The 19,317-nt window shown below is 39.9% G+C and overlaps 1 protein-coding gene and 1 pseudogene across 2 annotated transcripts in view; both read right to left on the reverse strand.

Annotated features, from left to right (window-relative positions):
• The window catches only part of eepd1 (endonuclease/exonuclease/phosphatase family domain containing 1), a 137,875-nt gene extending 127,706 nt beyond the window's left edge, over positions 1-10,169 (reverse strand). The window contains exon 1 of one of the 2 annotated variants that reach the window (XM_059945427.1): positions 10,010-10,169. The gene's annotated coding sequence lies outside the window, so the exon portion shown is untranslated. Of the gene's footprint in view, positions 1-9,683; positions 9,703-10,009 lie in introns of those variants that run through there. The other variant, XM_059945428.1, reaches the window with a different exon arrangement.
• Positions 1-10,271, reverse strand: part of LOC132378632 (copine-3-like) — a 35,136-nt pseudogene extending 24,865 nt beyond the window's left edge.
• Between the last annotated feature and the right edge of the window lie 9,046 nt (positions 10,272-19,317).

Consider the following 19,317-nt stretch of genomic DNA (forward strand, 5'->3'; position numbering starts at 1 on the left):
GCATGGATTTGTGAAAGGAAAATCATGTCTGACGAATCTTATAGAATTTTTTGAAGATGTAACTAGTAGAGTGGATAGGGGAGAGCCAGTGGATGTGGTATAATTTAGATTTTCAAAAGGCTTTTGACGAGGTCCCACATAGGAGATTAGTGTGCAAACTTAAAGCACTCAGTACTGGGGGTATGGTATTGATGTGGATAGAGAATTGGTTGGCAGTCAGGAAGCAAAGAGTGGGAGTAAACGGGACCTTTTCAGAATGGCAGGCAGTGACTAATGGGGTACCGCAAGGCTCAGTGCTGGGACCCCAGTTGTTTACAATATATATTAATGATTTAGACAAGGGAATTAAATGCAGCATCTCCAAGTTTGCGGATGACACGAAGCTGGGCAGTGGTGTTAGCTGTGAGGAAGATACTAAGAGGATGCAGGGTGACTTGGATAGGTTAGGTGAGTGGGCAAATTCATGGCAGAGTCAATTTAATGTGGATAAATGTGAGGTTATCCACTTTGGTTGCAAGAAGAGGGAAACAGATTATTATCTGAACGGTGGCCGATTAGGAAAAGGGGAGGTGCAACAAGACCTGGGTGTCATTGTACACCAGTCATTGAAGCTGGGCATGCAGGTACAGCAGGCGGTGAAAAAGGCAAATGGTATGTTGGCATTCATAGGAAAAGGAATTGAGTACCGGAGCAGGGAGGTTCTACTGCAGTTGTACAAGGCCTTGGTGAGACCGCACCTAGAGTATTGTGTGCAGTTTTGGTCCCCTAATCTGAGGAAAGACATTCTTGCCATAGAGGGAGTACAAAGAAGGTTCACCAGATTGATTCCTGGGATGGCAGGACTTTCATATGAAGAAAGACTGGATCGACTAGGCTTATACTCACTGGAATTTAGAAGATTGAGGGGGGATCTTATTGAAACGTATAAAATTCTAAAGGTATTGGACAGGCTAGATGCAGGAAGATTGTTTCCGATGTTGGGGAAGTCCAGAACGAGGGGTCACAGTTTAGGGATAAAGGGGAAGCTTTTTAGGACCGAGATGAGGAAAAACTTCTTCACACAGAGAGTGGTGAATCTGTGGAATTCTCTGCCACAGGAAACAGTTGAGGCAGGTTCATTGGCTATATTTAAGAGGAAGTTAGATGTGGGCCTTGTGGCTGAAGGGATCAGGGAGTATGGAGAGAAAGCAGGTACAGGGTTCTGAGTTGGAAGATCAGCCATGATCATACTGAATGACGGTGCAGGCTCGAAGGGCCAAATGGCCTACTCCTGCACCTATTTTCTATGTTTCTATAATCAATATCAATGATTTCAATGATGGCATGAAGTTTAAATTTTAAAATGTTGATATTCATATATTCTTATACATACACGTTAGAAATTAATATGCAGATAACCAAACGATTAGGAAGGAAAACAATATCTTGTTGTATAGAGGAGAGGTATATTACACAGGAGTAGTAAGACATCTTATGTGCTGCAAATGAACTTTATTTCATTGTACTGACAATGAATCAGAGCCAGTCAAATCCTTACCAGCATAGGCAAGGCGTGGTAGTTTTAGAAAATCCAGATTTCAATTGATGGTTTCATAGTTGGCCTTCTGATCAGGACATGATTAATTTTGGAGGGGGAAAAAAAACTGAACTTTGCAAAGTACACAAAATGCACCATGAGAATTTCAAGTCAAACAGAGGATTAGTCAGAGAACAGATCTCAATGGTTTGTTCACCTTTACCCTCACTACCGAAAAATAGCTCAAGAAAATATTAACTTACTGCTTGGTGCATGAAGATTCAAGAATCTAATCTTGACTGTGTGTTTCTCAAGATTTGTAAACTGAAGATGCAAGTTGGGCAAAATTATTTTACAAATTTTAAAACATTTAACCAGTCTGTGATAATGTTACATCTTTATAAAATAGAAGCATAAACTGGGAAACCATCATGACAAATAAAATGGGAAAATGCTGAAAATACTCAAAGGTGCAAGAAAAGCATGGGTTTGAACTGCATTTCATAAACTAGTCTAGCACTTCAGTGCAAATTTGCGAGCTTGTTAACTAATTTCTGTGACTTTATCCCTGAAAGAGGCTTCTTCCAAGTTAAGGTAAAAATAATGCATACTGTTTTCTGTTAATATGTTGAATTGGTGAGATTCATTTCATCAGGCAACCAATACAAGATGCTGCATCGTACAGAGCACTTGTTAACATTAAGGACATATTCACATATCACCATTAGCATTATAGATTCAGATTCATTTATCATATATACATCAAACATACAGTGAAATGTGTTGTTTGCATTAGCAACCAATTCAATCCAAGGATGCACTGGGGTAGCCCCCAAGTGTTACTATACATTCTGGTGTCAACACAGCAAGTCCACAATATTCAACACAGGCAGCAATAACGTCAGTGCAATAGCATCAAAACTCCAACGGCCCCTTTACTCATACAAAAACACTACTGTGGTTTCAACCTCATAGCACTGTCGAGCCCATTGTAGAGTTATGTAATGGTGGAAACACGTGGGTAACTCACAAACACTGACACTGAGATGGGGTTCACATTAAGAGGCTATGTTTGATGTGATGACCTATTGATGTGAATGTTGCTACTGAACTTGATATTCTGCGTTTGATTGACAATAAAGCTAGTTGCTATGGTTTTCCCTAAACTTAAGATGCCTTTGATGTTTTATTTATAAAAACCTAGTGTCAAAGAGAGATCAATCTGACTATGACTGGCACTACTAACATTTGGTGTTTTTTTTTTTGACAGGAACATTGCACTTTCTACTTCAGTCCCAAATGGGCCAATTTAGCAAGATCATATGCACACACAAAAGCCAGAGATAACTAAAGGACACGTTGACCATTGAACGATATTTGCTACTCTCCTGAAAAGAGCACCACGCCTTCTTTCACTTTCACTTAATTGGAATACTGCTCAAATCTCAACTTTTCACTGGGCAGTTCAAATCCATGCTGATGCTGCCTGTTCTGCTGAGCATTTCCCACACTGCTGCCGAGACAGAAGCCAGCTTTCTCTGTTACCTGTCTGGTCAAGTCTCCCCCTTTCCCGTCCACCAAACCATGTATTCAAAATTGTAATTCTTAATTTGACCAAAGGAGTTGAGTTGTGTTGTAGAGCCCAAGTTCCATTGTGAAGTGTAATAATGCCCTTGCTGGAGTACTCGATTCAACATAGTTTCGACAATGTACATCTCAGATTGAACAGAGAGAAGTTAAAAACAACAAAACTTATTAAAATTATATGGATATCTGTACTTTTCCCTCAGTGTGCTTTTGCACATTATATTATGAGAAGAGACAAGAACGGTCTTGAAACAGTAGCTTGAATTTTCTGAAGGGATGCTCATCCCCAGTGCTACAGTACATATTATAAGGGTAGTCAATCTAATGACATTGCTTTTTCCATTTTACCCATTAGAATAGAAAGCAACTATTATGTATTTTGCAAATACCAAAATTACTGCTGAGTTAGAGAGCTAGGCAGGAAAAATGAGGAGATCCTAAAAAAAGAATTTGGGGAGCTAGGCAGAAAGATGAAGAGCAGGACCTCCAGAGTAGCAATCCCTGGGTTGCCGCCTGTGGCAAACGCCAGTGAGAGTAAGAATAGGATGATTTGGCAGATAAAGGTGTGACTGAGAAACTGGTGAAGGGGGCAGGGTTTAAAAACATTTCTGGATCATTGGAATCTCTCCTGTGGAAGGTATGACTGGTACCAAAGGGACAGGTTACACCTGAACCCGAGGGGGAACCAATATCCTTCCTGCCAGGTTTGTCGGAGCTATAGTGAAGGATTTGAATTAATTTGGCAGGGGGAAGGGAACCAGAGCGATAGGACTGTTGGTTTACAAGCCAGTGGCAGAGTGTAGTCAGACCATCAGGACAGGCAGTTGATAGGGCAAAATTGGAGTCAGCAGGATGAATTGCAGTGTAAAATGGGGACAAAATTGAAAAGAACGATGCATACATGACTGAAGGTGTTATAATTGAATGCATACAGTATTCGGAATAAGGTTGATGATCTTACAGCGCAGTTACAGATCGGCAGGTATAACATTTGGACATCACCAAGCTGTGGCTGAGAGAGATTATAACTGGGAGCTTAATGTCCAAGGATACACATTGTATCAAAAGGACAGGCAGGTAGGCAATGGGGCTCTGTTGGTAAAAAAATGAAATCAAATCCTCAGAAAGAGGTAACACAGCATCAGAAGGCGTTGAATCTTTGTGAACAGAGTTAAGAAACTGCAAGGGTAAAAAAAACCCTGGTGGAGTTACATACAGGCCTCCAGACAGTAGCCAGGATGTGGGTTACAAAGATAGAAAAGACACGTCCAAAGGACAATAGCAAAGGGGGATTTCAATATGCAGGTTGATTGGGAAAAATCAGGTTAGTGCCGGATCCCAAGAGAGAATTTGTAGTGTGCCTACAAGATGGCTTTTTACAGCAGCTTGTGGTTGAGCACACTAGGGGATCAGCATTTCTGGATTGGGTATCGTGTAATGAACCAGAATTGATCACACAGTTTTAGGTAAAGGAACCCTTGGGAGGTTGTAATCATAAAATGATAATATTCACCTGGCAATCTGTGAGGTAGAAGAGTCAGACGTATCAATATTACAGTGGAGTAAAAGAAATTACAGAGACCTGAGAGGGGAGCTAGCCAAAGTTGCTTGAAAGGGAAACTGCCAGGGATGATGGCAAAACAGCAAAGGCTGGAGTTTCTAGGATCAATTCAGAAGGTTAGATTGGAAGCACTGATATATCATAAAGTATTCTAAAGGCAGGATCACACAACTGTGGCTGTCAAGCAAAGTCAAACCAACAAAAAAGCAAAAGAGAGAAAATATACTAGAGCAAAGATTAGTGGGAAGTTAGAGGATTGGGAAACTTTTAAAAACAAACAAAAGGCAAGTGAGAAGCCATAAGAGGAGGGAAAAGACAAAATATGAAGATAAGTTAGCCAACAATATCAAAGAGGATACCAAAAGCTTTTTCAGATATATATGAGTAAAAGAGAGAAGAGAGTAGATATTGGGCTGCTTGAAGATTATGCTGGAGAGGTAGTAATACAGGGCAAGGAACTGGCAGATGAACTGAGTAAGTATTTTGCATCAGTCTTCAGAGTCGAAGACACTAACTGTATGCCAGAAGTTCAAGAGTGTCACAGGGCATAAGAGAGTGTAGTTGTTAGTCTCAGGGAGAAAGTACTTGGGAAACTGGAAGGTCTGAAAGTACACAAGTCACTTAAACCAGATGACCTACCCCAAGGGTTCCGAAAGAGGTACCTGAAGAAATTGTGGAAGCATTAGTAATGATCTTTCAAGAATCACTTGATTCTAAATTCTGGAGGACTGGAAAATGCAAATGTCACTCAACTCTTCAAGAAGGGAGGGAGGCAGAAGAAAGGAAATTATTAACTTAACTTCAATGGTTGGGAAAATGTTGGAGTCTATTGTTAAGGATAAGGTTTCAGGGTACTTGAAGGCACATGATAAAACAGGTCATAGTCAGCGTGGTTTCCTTAAGTGAAAATCTTGCCTGAAAATTCTGTTGGAATCCTTTGAGGAAATAACAAGCAGGATAGACAAAGGAGAATTGGTGGATATTGTGTACTTGGATTTTCAGATGGCCTTTGACAAGGTACAGCACACGAGGCTGTTTAACAAGGTAAGAGCCCATGGTATCACAGAAAAGATACCTGCATGGTTAAAGCATTGGCTGATTGGTAGGGGACAAAGGGTATCTTTACTGATTGGCTGCCAGTGACTAGTGGTGTACTCCAGGGGTCAGTTTTGGACTGCTTGTTTTTACATTGTACATCAACGATTTAATGATGGAATTGATGGCTTTGTGGCCAAGATTGCATATGAAGATAGGTGGGGGGCAGGTAGTGTTGGGGAAGCAGGGAAACTGCAGAATGACTGGGTCAGATTAGGAAAATGGGCAAAGAAGCAGCAAACTGAATACAGTGTCAGGAAGTCTATGCTCAAGCAATTTGGTAGAAGGAATAAAAGCAGAGATTATTTTCTAAACAGTGAGAAAATTCAAACTTCGGTGGTGCGCAGGGATTCCCTGAAGGTTAAATTACAGGTTGAGTTGGTGGTGAGGAAAGCAAACGCAATGTAAGCATTCATTTGAAGAGAACTAGAATATAAATGCAAGGATATAATGCTGAGACTTTGAGGCATTGGGGAGGCATCTCTTGCAGTACCGTGAGCAATTTGGAGCCCCTTATTTAAGAAAGGCTGTGCTGACATTGGAGAGGGTTCAGAGGGGGTTCATGAGAATGCTACTGAGAATGAAAGGCTTATCGTAGGAGCAAAATTGATGGCTCTGGCATTTACTCACTGGAATTTAGAAGAATGAGGAGGGATCTCATTGAAACCTTTCGAATGCAGAAAGGCCTAGATAGAGTCAATGTGAAGAGGATGTTTCTTATGATGGGGGACCAAAGGTCACTGCCTCAGAATAGAGGGACATCCATTTAGAACAGAGAGGAGGAGGAATTTCTCTAACCAGAGGGTGGTGAATCTGCAGAATTCATTGCCACATATGGCTGTGGAGGCCAGGTCGCTGTGCACATGTGACAGATTCTTAATCAGGGAATGAGGGCTATGGGAAGAAGGCAGGAGAATGGTTTTGAGCGCGAAATGGAGCAGCCATGATGAAATGGCGGAGCAGACTCAATGGGCCAAATGACCTAATTCTGCTCCTATGTCTTATTGTCTTAGATAATCCCATTATCTGCATTAATGACTGTGTCGCTTCCAGCTGCTACCATCCGGGAAATGGTACCGTGGGATAACAGTCAGGACCAACAGGCTCCGGGACAGCTTCTTCCACCAGACCATCAGACTGCTTAACTTATGCTGACGCAACTGCATTTCTATGTTATATTGACTATCTTGTTGGACATACTATTTATTATAAATTACTATAATTGCACATTGCAGACTTAGAGACATAACGTAAAGACTTTTACTTCTCATGTATATAAAGGATGTAAGTGATAAAGTCAATTCAATAACAATTAACCTGATTTCAAAAGCTTCTGGACTGAAACACCAGCACAAAACTTCTCAGATTTCTAAAATGGTGCTGTGATATAACATTGTCATTGAGAATTGCTAGAAAAGGACTAATGACTGTAGACAAGTGCCCTACCTACAATCCAGAAGAATAATCCCAGATTTGAGCAATATTTTACAGAAGGCACTGCCTTTTCTTGCTATCTGAGTCACAGAGGGGTCAAAGCCATGAAAGTGGCAGTCCAATCAGGACATCAAAATCAGCACAGGAAAATATGTAGTGCATAAATGATGGCACTTGTCAACTGCTTCAGAAAATAAATCTCAAAGTAATATATACATACTTCGATAATAAATTTACTTGGAATTTTGTATTTTCTTTTAATCGCATGGATATGTCATCAGAAAGATGTACTGCAAATCTGTAGGGGAGTCTGTGTCATTGTCTCAGCTTTCATAAAACTCATCTATTTCAACAATTCAATGGAATGAAAAATCAGCATGTATGAATAGTCTGTTGCACGCTGCATGCCATTGTAAATGAGAATTTTTTTTTAACTTGCCACTCAGGCATTTAAAAAAGAATTCTCAACAAAGGAAAATGTCAATAATCTTGAGCGAGGTATTTTGTATTGTGTGCCCTAAGTGAGATTTATGTCCTCACCTTTCAACTTCAAATACTTTATCATCACGAACTGCAACAAGTATGATTTAACAAGGGACAATGAAACTTCTATAGCTCATTGTGAAAGATGGGAACCACAGGACATATTCTGACCATATTAGTTTTAAAAAGCAATCAACTGAAAAAGATAATTTGAAGAATCCCTGCATGCAAATTACTACCTTCAGGTGAAACACCTCAACTTCAATAATTTTCTTTCCATATTTCCAAATTCAGTGGCCCTGCAGAACCAAGAACTATGTTAGCAAAGGCCTCAAGATGTATTATAACAATCCTATCTTTCAGTGTCAAGTTTAAAATTTCTTATTTATGACTGCATGCAGTGTGACTACTGACCATTCATACATGTGCACTGAATTGCTGATCTTTATTACCTTATTGTCTGAGCTAGGACATCAAAAGCAAGTCTTTCACATTCACTCAGTGATGCAGCCATATCTTTTGGCACTGACACCAAGTTCAATTTCCAAATTATCACCGAAACTATCAAAGGATTGACCATTGATTATCTCTTCCTCGTTACTTGCATATAACTCTAAATAACTTTATCCACTGACACTGGCTCATCTTCAAGATCTACACTGTAGTCACCCACCCCACCATTCTCCAATCCATCACTACCTGTTTAGGTCTCATTGACTTCTCTGTGTTTAAAAGTGCTGATCCCATTTCTCCAATTTGAGCATGTTCGGCTTTTGTTACTCGTGTAGCTGGAGTAACCATGCTCAAGTTACGGAACCAACTAGAGTTCTAGACTCTGATTACCACTACACAACAACCTGATTGTGCTCAACTGTAGCCAAACCCTCTGAAATTCATGCAAAATGAGTACCTAGATTTACATGAGGCACACCGCCCTGAACCAAATACTGGCGGCTACAGGCCCACAGAAGGTAGTGTTGGAAACAATTATTTAAAATTCTAAAGTGTAGTTCTCCAACCTACACTTCCATCAGACCAGGACAGAGAAGGCTAATGCATCACCACTGACGTTCATAGACATTATTATCACCAGTTCCATCACAATCAACATCCTGGGGTCACCACTGTTAAGAAACATGCTCAGCCAATCTCTCACACATCATCAAAGCAGTTTATTTTCTTACTACAACAGAGGAGGCCATTAAGACTGTATTAGGCCCTAAAGCAATCCAACCAGCACCATTCCTTATTTTCCCAATACCTTCTAGCTTATTCTTTCCCTAATGTTCAAGTTCCATAAGATCCCTTTGATTATTACCTAAACACTGGGGTAAATTACAGTAACCCCTTAACTAATCAGCAAGTCCCTGGAATGAGAAGAGAGGAAATTCACCAGGTCACAGGGAGAACGTGCAGACTTCACACAGACTGTACTCAAGGTGAAGAGCCAGGGAAAGGTCTCCATCCAAAACATTGGCCTCCCATTTCCTTTGTTCAGAAGCTGGGTATCCTGAAGTTGCATTTTCTGATACTCCAAAGCCTTTCACTGAAAAACAACGAACTGTACAGAGATCTTCAACCTGTGTTGACCAGGACATCAAATTAAACTAATGCCATCTGCTTGCACATCATCTACAAGCCACAGATCGGGAGTTTGGTGCGATGCATTTCATCAGCGCGCAGTGAAACCTCTCACCACAACAGCAAGCTGTTTGCATGAAAACCAACCTAATTAAATATTTGACCCCTTCAAGATGCACCGCAGTTGCTCACCAAGGCTTTGTCCCTCATAGAAAGGTTCCAACAAATAAGGGATAACAAGATTATTTAAAATAGCCCAACGTGCTGCATAATGATGTGCAAAATACTAGTTTTCGCTCTCCAGTACATGCGAAGATTAGCCGCTCAACCACGGAGTGCATAACCTCGTTGGAGGATTGTGAGACAGCAAACTTAAGGCAAAACAATGCCCAGTGTTAATATTGCAGAAATTCGTTCTACCCTTACCGCAGCAAATCAACATGAATACATCATCCCCGTGAACAATGAATTTAGATTATGACGACATGCAAGGCTCTGCAAGTATTCAAACCGGTAAAAGAGCTCCGAACTCGTCTTTACCCCGGGCAAATCCACCTGAGGAACCCGAACCGATCCACTTAAAGTGCTTTCGGCGCCTTAGTTTGTTTTTTTAACTCCCACGGTGTAACTGCTATCGGAAGGAACCGTCTCTTAAGCAATTTCTCAGAAGTAAATCAGATGCAATTGTGCAACTGCATATAGCAAATGCTGCAGTCTGACGACAAAGTGTGAAGTTTAAAGTCAACACTAACCTGCAACATTTGAAGTAGGACCGTTGAACACAGGTTACCTTGTATTGAGTGCAGATACAGTCGGCACTCTATAGTACTTGGTAGGTACAGTCTCGCTTGTCGATACATAAACTCCAAGAGTTTCCATTACCTGCCCGGCTGCAGCCACCTCCGCGGTGATTGACAGCTGGTTCCCGTGCGGATCCCGTGGAGCCCACTGGCCAATCAGCGGCCGCAACCTCCCGCCGATCCTCCAATCACCTCCACTGGCTGTCACAAACATTCCGCGCCAGAGCGTCCTCAGCTGGCACGCCGGTTATGTCTGACACATGACCGCAGTTGCGAATGGTCGGAATATTTCCCTGCGAAAAGAAAGGTAGCTGCGTGAAATATTCAGTCTATATTAACTGTTGAAAATTTCTGCTCAGCTACGCAGATAAATATGATAGTGGAGTACATCCTACAGGAAGTGTGACTAAGTACATTAGCAGAGTGGGTGCTGTGCAAGAAATTTGTCGCCCTTACGCCCAGAAACTAACATAATTTTATTAGCCCATTATGCTATAATGTAACCAAGGACTGTAAGTGTACAGAATGAGAGGTGAGTTTAATCATATTTTTCTAAATTCCTGTGGTTTTCAACCATACGGTAAGCTTTAAATATTAAATTAAATAGTAATTATCCCTCACCTTCCCCCCCCCCCCCCCAACGCCAATGGGTCAAGTATTGGAAATGCTAATAGTGGAAACGTTAAAAAGTTAGAAGAGCACCTTGATTATTTGTACAATGGGAAACCATGTTTACATATGGTGTTTCAGATCAGTGTGCAGTCAGCTTGTAACACGAAGAATTATAGATGTATGGCGAATTTTGAGTTTGTATTTCCCCACCTGAACTGTAACCCCATTGTAAATATACAATTGTGTTGAAATTGACTTCCCACTTGAGGTGAACCACCTTTTATAAGTGCAACTCCATTGTATTTGGAGATAACTATAGTCCCAGTTGCTGACTTTGGTTAAGAGTGCTCAAGGAGCTTTCATGATTTCCCAACCCATACAGGTATATATTTACATTTATGTGAACTGTTATTATAATTTTAAATTATCTTTCTAAAATAATTTACAGTTTAACTTTCAGAAACAGGCTTTAGACTGATATCAATTTTAGGTAGGCATTGCTTATTCTGGCTCTTGCAGGGATCCAGATGTCTTTGACAGGGAAGTTATTACTGGGAGGTTCACATGAGGCACTTGTAAAAGTATCAAGCAGTGAATGAACTGGGGAATTCTGAGCCACTATTTTTAGTTTATAAATTGGTTGCTGTCAAATCATGGCACACCTCTCAGAGTTTGTTGTTACAGTCAAAACCAATAATTCAACCTGAATATCAATATTTGATGCATTATTTGCACTGTGGGCAAAATCAGAAAATTTTAGGCATTGGGAACTAAGGTGCAACTGAGATTTTAACAAAGCATTAAATCATAGTCGTGCTGAACAATGCAGTTGCTCCAATCACAAACCTGAACCCCAGTTCTCCCAAAATTGACCCCCTTTCCACTTTCAGTGTCCGTCTCTGACTCCAGAAACACTATGCCCCTTGTACTTCCCTCTCCTGCAATCACGTCATGACCTAGGTCTGATTTACCTGCTTGTTCTACACTTAGAGTGTATAAAACATGCAGAATCTTTTCAATTGCACACAACTCATTGAGTCTTATCTTGTAAAAACAGATGAACTTTTTCAAGAAGTGAAGAACTTTTATGTCCATAACTTTTAAAAGTTTGTTATTTTGACTTCAACCTTAATGTTCAAGTCCTCTTGTGGAAGTCTCAGTGAAGTCATCAGTAGTCTAGGGCAGTTGTAGCCAAGTGAGACTGCCAGAGATGAGATAGACTGTGGCAGTATGTACTCAAGCCAGTGTGAATCCTCTGTAGTGACACATTTTGGGAAAGGTCTTTCTAAAACTTACCATCCCTTTACACAATGGGGGTGCCAGAGATAGACAAGATAACAAGAGGATGTGAAGCATATCCAACAAGGCTCAATTGTCTTTGCTAACTTCAAAATATTATCAGCTGTCCACTCAAAGTTTCAATTGATTTTAACACCTCTACTGTGAGTGGCGATTGGTCTTATGAGTAAGGAATTCAAACATGTACAATTTACAATAATAAATACCTATAACCAATAAACCAATTCTGTATAAAAATAACACAGACAGAATGCTGGAGGGACTCAGCAGGCCAGGCAGTATCTATGGAAAAGAGTAAACAGTTGATGTGTCATGCTAAGACCCTTCATCAGGACGGACCTCAAGAGAGAGAATTTGTAGAATGTCTAAGGGATAGCTTTTTAGAACAGCTTGTTGTTGAGCCCACTAGGGGATTGGCTGTGCTGGGTTGGGTGTTGTGCTATGATCTGGAGGTGGTAAGAGAGCTTAAGGTTAAGGAACTCTTAGGGAATACGATCGTTCACTTTGAAATTTGAGAAAGAGAAACTAAAATCCAATGTTTGGTATTTCAGTGGAATAAAGGAAATTACAGAGGCGTGACAGGGGAATTGGCCAACGTTGACTGGAAAGTATTTCAATGATTTGGACTATGGAATTAATGGATTTGTGGCTAAATTTGCCAATGATACAAAGATAGGTGGAGCAGCTGGTAGTGTTGAGGAAACAGAGAGACTAAGATAGTTTAGGGGAATGGGCAAAGAAGTGACAGATGAAATACAATGTTGGAAAGTGTATGGTCATGCACTTTTGTGGAAGAAATAAATGGGCAGATTATTATTTAGATGGGGAGAGAATTCAAAATGCAGAGATACAAAGGGACTTGGAGTCCTTGTGCAGGATATCCTAAAGGTTAACCTCGAGATTGAGTCGGTGGTGCAGAAGGAAAATGCAATGTTGGCATTCATTTCTAGAGGTATAGGATATAAGAGCAAGGATATGATGTTGAGACTCTGTACGGCATTCATGAGACCACACTTGGATATTGTATGCAGTTTTGGGCTTCTTATTTTGAAAAAGGATATACTGACATTGGAGAGGGTTCAGAGAAGATTCATAAAATGATTCCAAGAATAAAAGGGTTACTGTATGAGGAACATCTAGCAGCTCTTGGGCTCTATTCCCTGGAATTCAGGGTAATGAGGGGGTTCTCATAGAAACATTCTGAATGTTAAAAGGCCTGAACAGATAAGATATGGCAAAGTTATTTCCCATGGTAGGGGAGTCTAGGACAAGAGGGCACAACTTCAGGATTGAAGGACATGCATTTAGAACAGAGATGCAGAGAAATTACTTTAGTCAGAGGATGGTAAATCTGTGGAATTTGTTGCCACGAGAAGCTGAGGAGGACAAGTCATTGGTTGCATTTAAGGCAGAGATAGATAGATTTTTGATTAGCCAGGGCATCAAAGGGTATGGAGTAGAAGGGAGGAGAGTAGGGATGACTGGAAGAATTGGATCAGCCCACAATTGAATGGCAGAGCAGACTCGATGGGCTGAATGGCCTATATCTTATGGTCTTAAAGGCTGCAGCTTCCTTACAAAATGACCCTAATTTGGTTGTAGTATCTCTTCTTGCAACTTATGTGTATTTCACAGTGGAATTTGAGCTTTGCTTTACTTAGAAATAGTATTTTGGATTTATTCCAACTGGCATTTAAAAAAGCGAATAAAGCAATGGGTCAGCAATTTTACATAACTTTATCTGAAAGATCTATATTGCTACATCAATGGTAACTGATTAGGCTCAGACCTTATGCCAACTTTTTACCTGGCACAAACAATTTTCAGTAGTCAATTTAAAGTTAATAAGGGAGTCCTTTATTAATTTTAATTGTGAATAAATGTGTCAACTGGAGCAATTTCACTTTTGTGGTATTAATAAGGTTCAACATAGCCAGGCCCCTCATTCTTTTGATCCCATAGGTTTCCAGGATCCATTTACGGATGTATAAAATGACATGTGCATACCGACACCGGGTCTCCTTGATGATGATACATGACTCAGAGTCAAAAGCAATCCTGAACAGTTTGTGAATGGAGCAAATTTGAGATTGCACAATCTGGAAGACAGTTTCTGCACTCGAAGTTATCCCCTCAGTATCATACAGAGATTTGATTGTTGCAGTGCAGTGTGTCTGATACATTCTTGGCACATACATCTAATTTAGAGAGGAAGAAATATTTGGAGAAGTGCTTCCTGTGTATTTATCTGAAGCTTTCAAAGTACAAAGTAGTCCAGGATACTTTGGAAACCAGATTAAAAATTAGTCTTAGATCATTCAACAATATAAAAGAGATTAGAAAGGATAATCAAAAGATTGATTGAAGAAACAGTTTTTAAGATGACTTTTAAAATCTGAAGTACAAGGACAGATCTGGTTGTTTTTAATCCACTCAAATAACCGTTGAACTCATTGTCTAGCTAGATTTAACCCTAAACTGAAAAGGAAAGACCTTGAACTACACCAGCTGCCACTACAGAAAGAAAAGATCACATTGGTCAAGTTGCAATAAACTTCAAGTTAAAACAATTTCACACTGAACCCACCTATATACACTAAGTGAGACCTAAAACATATTTTCTATGTTTAGGCCCAATTCCACTCTTAATTTGAAGGTTGTAATTACAAAATCAACTAGTGTAATTAATTGGGATTTCCAGGAGAGGGCAGCAAGGAACCTCAGGTTTTAGAGGATCCCGATACATTCAAGCTGCAGAGTCTGCTTACAGCAGCACCAATAACTACACTTTTCTGTGCTGTACTTTTAACAAACAATGTCTTCTGATAACCCTTTTGGTAACAATTTTTTGACAACATAACCCATCAAAATTCTTGAACCCCTTGTGCAATGTATTTAAAAACTGTAGCTATATTCTCTGACTGTAAATTTGCTAAGTTCTGCACACCACACCACATACCTCCTGATTTGCAATGAAAACCAAGGAATATCGGCTTATCAACATTACTGAAGACATGTTGGAATAATGGTTACTAATTCCAATGCGCAGGCAAACCTTGCATTACAGCTGTTCACAGTATAGAAATTCATCCTATGGAATTCAGAAATTACTACCCAAAAATGCAAGATGCAGAATACAAATGTCAAAGAATTTGAGAGGAAAAATTCAAAGCAAAACATGAATTTCTTATCTGTTTTCACTCACAACCTTTGTTCAAGAGAATCTAATAGAGATATTTCTGGGAATTATATGCTAATGAGTCTTACATCAGTAGTGGGCAAACCATCGGAGAAGATTCTCAGAGACAGGATTTACAAGCGTAGTCTGATTGAGGATAATCAGCATGGCTTTGTGAAGGGAACTCGGGCATCATGAGCCTGATTGACTTCTTTGAGGCAGTGACAAAACAAATTGATGAAGGTAGATCAGTGGATCTCGTGTATACAGATTTTATTAAAACATTTGACAAGGTTCACCATGGTAGCTTATGCAGAAAGTTGGATGCATAGATTCAGACTTGACTTGCCCTGCCCAAAGTCAGAGGATAGTAGTAGATGGAACATATTCTGCCTGGAAGTCGGTGAGTAGTGGTGTTCAACAGGGACATGTTCTGGGACCTTGCTCTTTGTGATTTTTAACATGACTTAGATGAGGAAGTAGAAGGGTAGGTTAGTGACATGAAGTTGCCACACAGGTTGATAGGGTTGTTCAGAAAGCACATATGTTAGTCTTCATTAGTCAATAGATGGAGTTCAAGAGTCCTGATAACTTGATAGAGGTGTACAAGATAAAAGGAGGCAAGGACAGAGTGAACATCCAGTGCCTATTTTCCAGACTGGCAATGGCTAATATGAGGGCATAACTTTAAGTTGATTGGAGGGACATATAGGGGCAATGTAAAAGGTAAGATTTTACAGTGTAAGGAATCCACTGCCGGGTTGGTGGTAGAGGCAATTACATTAAGGACATTTAAGAGACTCTTCGATAGGCACATGGATGAAAGAAAGATAGAGATCTACATGGTAGTGAAGGATTAGATTGAATTTTTCTCTTTGGAGTGAAGGAGCATGAGGGGTGATGTGATAGAGGTGTGCAAGATGTTATGAGACAGAGAGAGAATGGACAGTCAGAGACTTATCCCCAGGGTGGAAATGTGAGGAAACAATTTTAAGATGATTGGAAGAAAGTATATGGTTTCTTACAAATTGGTGGTTGCTAGGGAACACTGCCAGTGGTGATGGTAAAGGCTGATAACTCTCAGACAGGCAGGTGGATGTTAGAAAAATGATCGTTTATATGGGGGCAGAAGGGTTAATTGTTCTTGGAGTAGGTTACTATACAAGGGTGGCAGAACATCATGTGCTGAAGGGCCACTCTGTAATGTTCTGTTTTAAATCACATGTTGAAAGTGGAAATCTTTCTAGGGGAAAGTTTTTGTTTTTGCGTTACAGAGAAACTATAGAGTTTTATAGAAACTGTCCATAAATGCAGAGATTGGATGTATTCAGTCCCATTAAAGTCAATCCATCTATAATATTTCACTTTATTACATACAAAGCAATGTATAGGGGCTCTGCCTCAACCCCCCCCCCCCCCACACACACACCACCAAGTTACTGAAGCTTTCTATTCCTGTGAACTGTATGTAACTTTAATAGGTCTCAGATCAGAAATGGAGGCATAAACTCATTTCTCACATCAGAAAATACCTGCAGCTCTAGGGCAGTGGCACATCCAGCCTGCCATAATTCTGAGCGCTCAATTGCACAAGTAGGCTACACATAAATAGGATGTTCGTAAGCTGGGAGGAGGGGATCAAAGATGTACTCAGCCCACTGCTTTACACTCATGGAGCACCACAGAGGCATAGCAGTTAGCACAGCACTGTTACAGCTCAGGGCAAAGGAGTTCCATTCCAACACCATCTGTAAGATGCTTGTAAATCCTTTTGAAATCATTTGGGTTTCCTCCCACATTCCAAAGATGAATCAGTTAGTAGGTTAATCCATCATTGTAAATGGTCTTGTGATTAGGCTAGGGTTAAATAGGTGGATTGCCAAGCCAAAAGGGCCATTCCACACAATCTCCTGTTAAAATAAAATGATTGTGGCTAGACAGCTCAAATGCAATCTATAGATATGCCAGTGGGAAAAAAGTGTACAGGTATGAGGTAGATCATCTGATTGATCAATCACAACAATCTACACAATGGTAAAACCAACTGCAGACTTAGGATGAGAAAGTCAGAAAACACACCAGTCATCAAGAGGTCAGTGGAAATTGTAAGTAGCTTCAAGTTCCTGAATGTCGACATCTCAGTGGATGCAATCACAAAGACAGTACACCAGCAGCTATACTTCATTAGCAATTTGGAGTGATTTTTTGTTACCAAAAACTAGCACATTTTCATAGGTGCACAGTGGAGAGCATTCAGATTGGTTGTATAATCTGCTACAGTATTGGAAAAAAGCTAGAGGGTTGTAGACTCAAGCAGGTGCAGGATTGGCACTAGCTTCCCTGCCAAAATGCTGCTTGGATTAGAACATGTCTTGAGGATAGGTTGTGACAGCTAGGGGTTTGGGACAAAGGATGAGAGGTGACTTGACAAGTGTACAAGGGAGATATGCAGCACAAGTCAAGCAGGTAGCTAGACATTGTACCAAGGCAGAAGTGGCTAATGAAGGGACATAATTTTAAGGTGATTGAAACACCCTGCCAGGAGTGATGGTAGAGGAAGATACATTAGGGACATTTAAGAAACTCTTGGGTACATGGATGGTAGAAAAACAGAGGGCTATGTAGCAGGTTAAAAGGTCAGCACACCATCCTGTGCTTTGTTCCATCTAATACTTGGGAGCAGCATTCAGATCCATTTCCCTCTTCATTCAGGATCACTGAATGGCATCTTTCAACCAATATTTACTACCTTATTACTGTAGCAAGACAAGAGGAACCCTGCACTAAATCAAGTGTGTGGGTAGGTGAACACTTGAAAGCATTCATAACCAAGGCCTATGGATTAAATTTGGGTATTTGTAGTCACTCATTTGGTAGTGTGCCTAACAACTGGCATGAAATTGGGAGAATAATGCAGATAAGGACAAGGTGTACTTATTGATAATTGCACTGCAGTACTGGTTTGAGACTGTCAAGCACAAAATGATACTGGCAAGTCAAACTGAATACATTATTCAAATTCCATTGACACCACTATCTGGCAAAAAAAAACTGGTTACATTACTTTGTTAGTTATCTAGAAGCTTACAAGGTACTATGATTCAATTAACATAAAGCCAGAGTGAAACTACACCATTCCTGTTAATGAATTTCTGTTGGGACTATGCCAGTTGTGTTGCAGATGATCAAAACTCAGTCTACATTTTAATCCAATGCAAATAAGTCAGGTGTTATAGGTCCCCACAATTCAGAAGTATGTCCTTAAACTACCAAGTTATGAGAAATCAAACACTGCTTCAAAGGCACAACAGGTACCCAAATTTATATCATTGCAATTAAATAGTCAGAACACTTGAACTTTACATTGATGAATCCATCACATTAAGGCAATTTAACATTAGTACTTTGCCATTCTTCCAAGTTAAACTGCCACTTAATAGAATTGAAAATTAACCATTTTTGTCAGTGAAGTTATAAAATAAAGCAAAACAGAAAATAATCCAAACCATTAATTATACTCATGGTAGATGAACCAATCCCATACCTTAGCTGCGTATTTGAATTCATTCTAATTGCAATTAAATTGTAGCTCAAAACCAAACTAATCTCATGTGAAGGCAAGAATCATTTTGTTCCTGCAGTAGTTCTTCCAGTCAAGGCTATCCAAGTTTCCTTTACCCCATTAACAGTTGTATCTTCAAAGTTATCCCTAAGAGGACTAAGTGAATACAGACATAGTTATTCAAGATTAAAACTATCTTTATACCACCAGATCAGTACTACCAAAGTTGAGCTAGAATGGAAACTGTTTTGCATTGCAGTATTTAATTTGAACTGAAACTAGATTCTACAGTGTTAATGAGATCTCTTGTATTTTCTGAATATCTAAACAGCTATGGCATTCAAGGGTGATTTATGATTGTGGTCCCATGGTTCTGAGTGCAACACCAGCTCAATTTCTCTGAGTAGACTTCAACTTGTACCAACCAAATGGATAAGCAAACCACTAAATATCCATCACATCAAATTTAAAATAAACTGAATGCCCAGTGCTATATTGCAATGTTGAATACTAGTACAGTATATCAAATGAAATAAGCTGGAAATGAGATTTATCGACATCCTGCATCTGCAGTGTTTTCTATCCATTTCACCATGCTCTTCTGCATCT

The sequence above is a fragment of the Hypanus sabinus genome, chromosome 20, assembly GCF_030144855.1.
Source record: "Hypanus sabinus isolate sHypSab1 chromosome 20, sHypSab1.hap1, whole genome shotgun sequence".
In the NCBI taxonomy this organism is placed as follows: domain Eukaryota; kingdom Metazoa; phylum Chordata; class Chondrichthyes; order Myliobatiformes; family Dasyatidae; genus Hypanus; species Hypanus sabinus.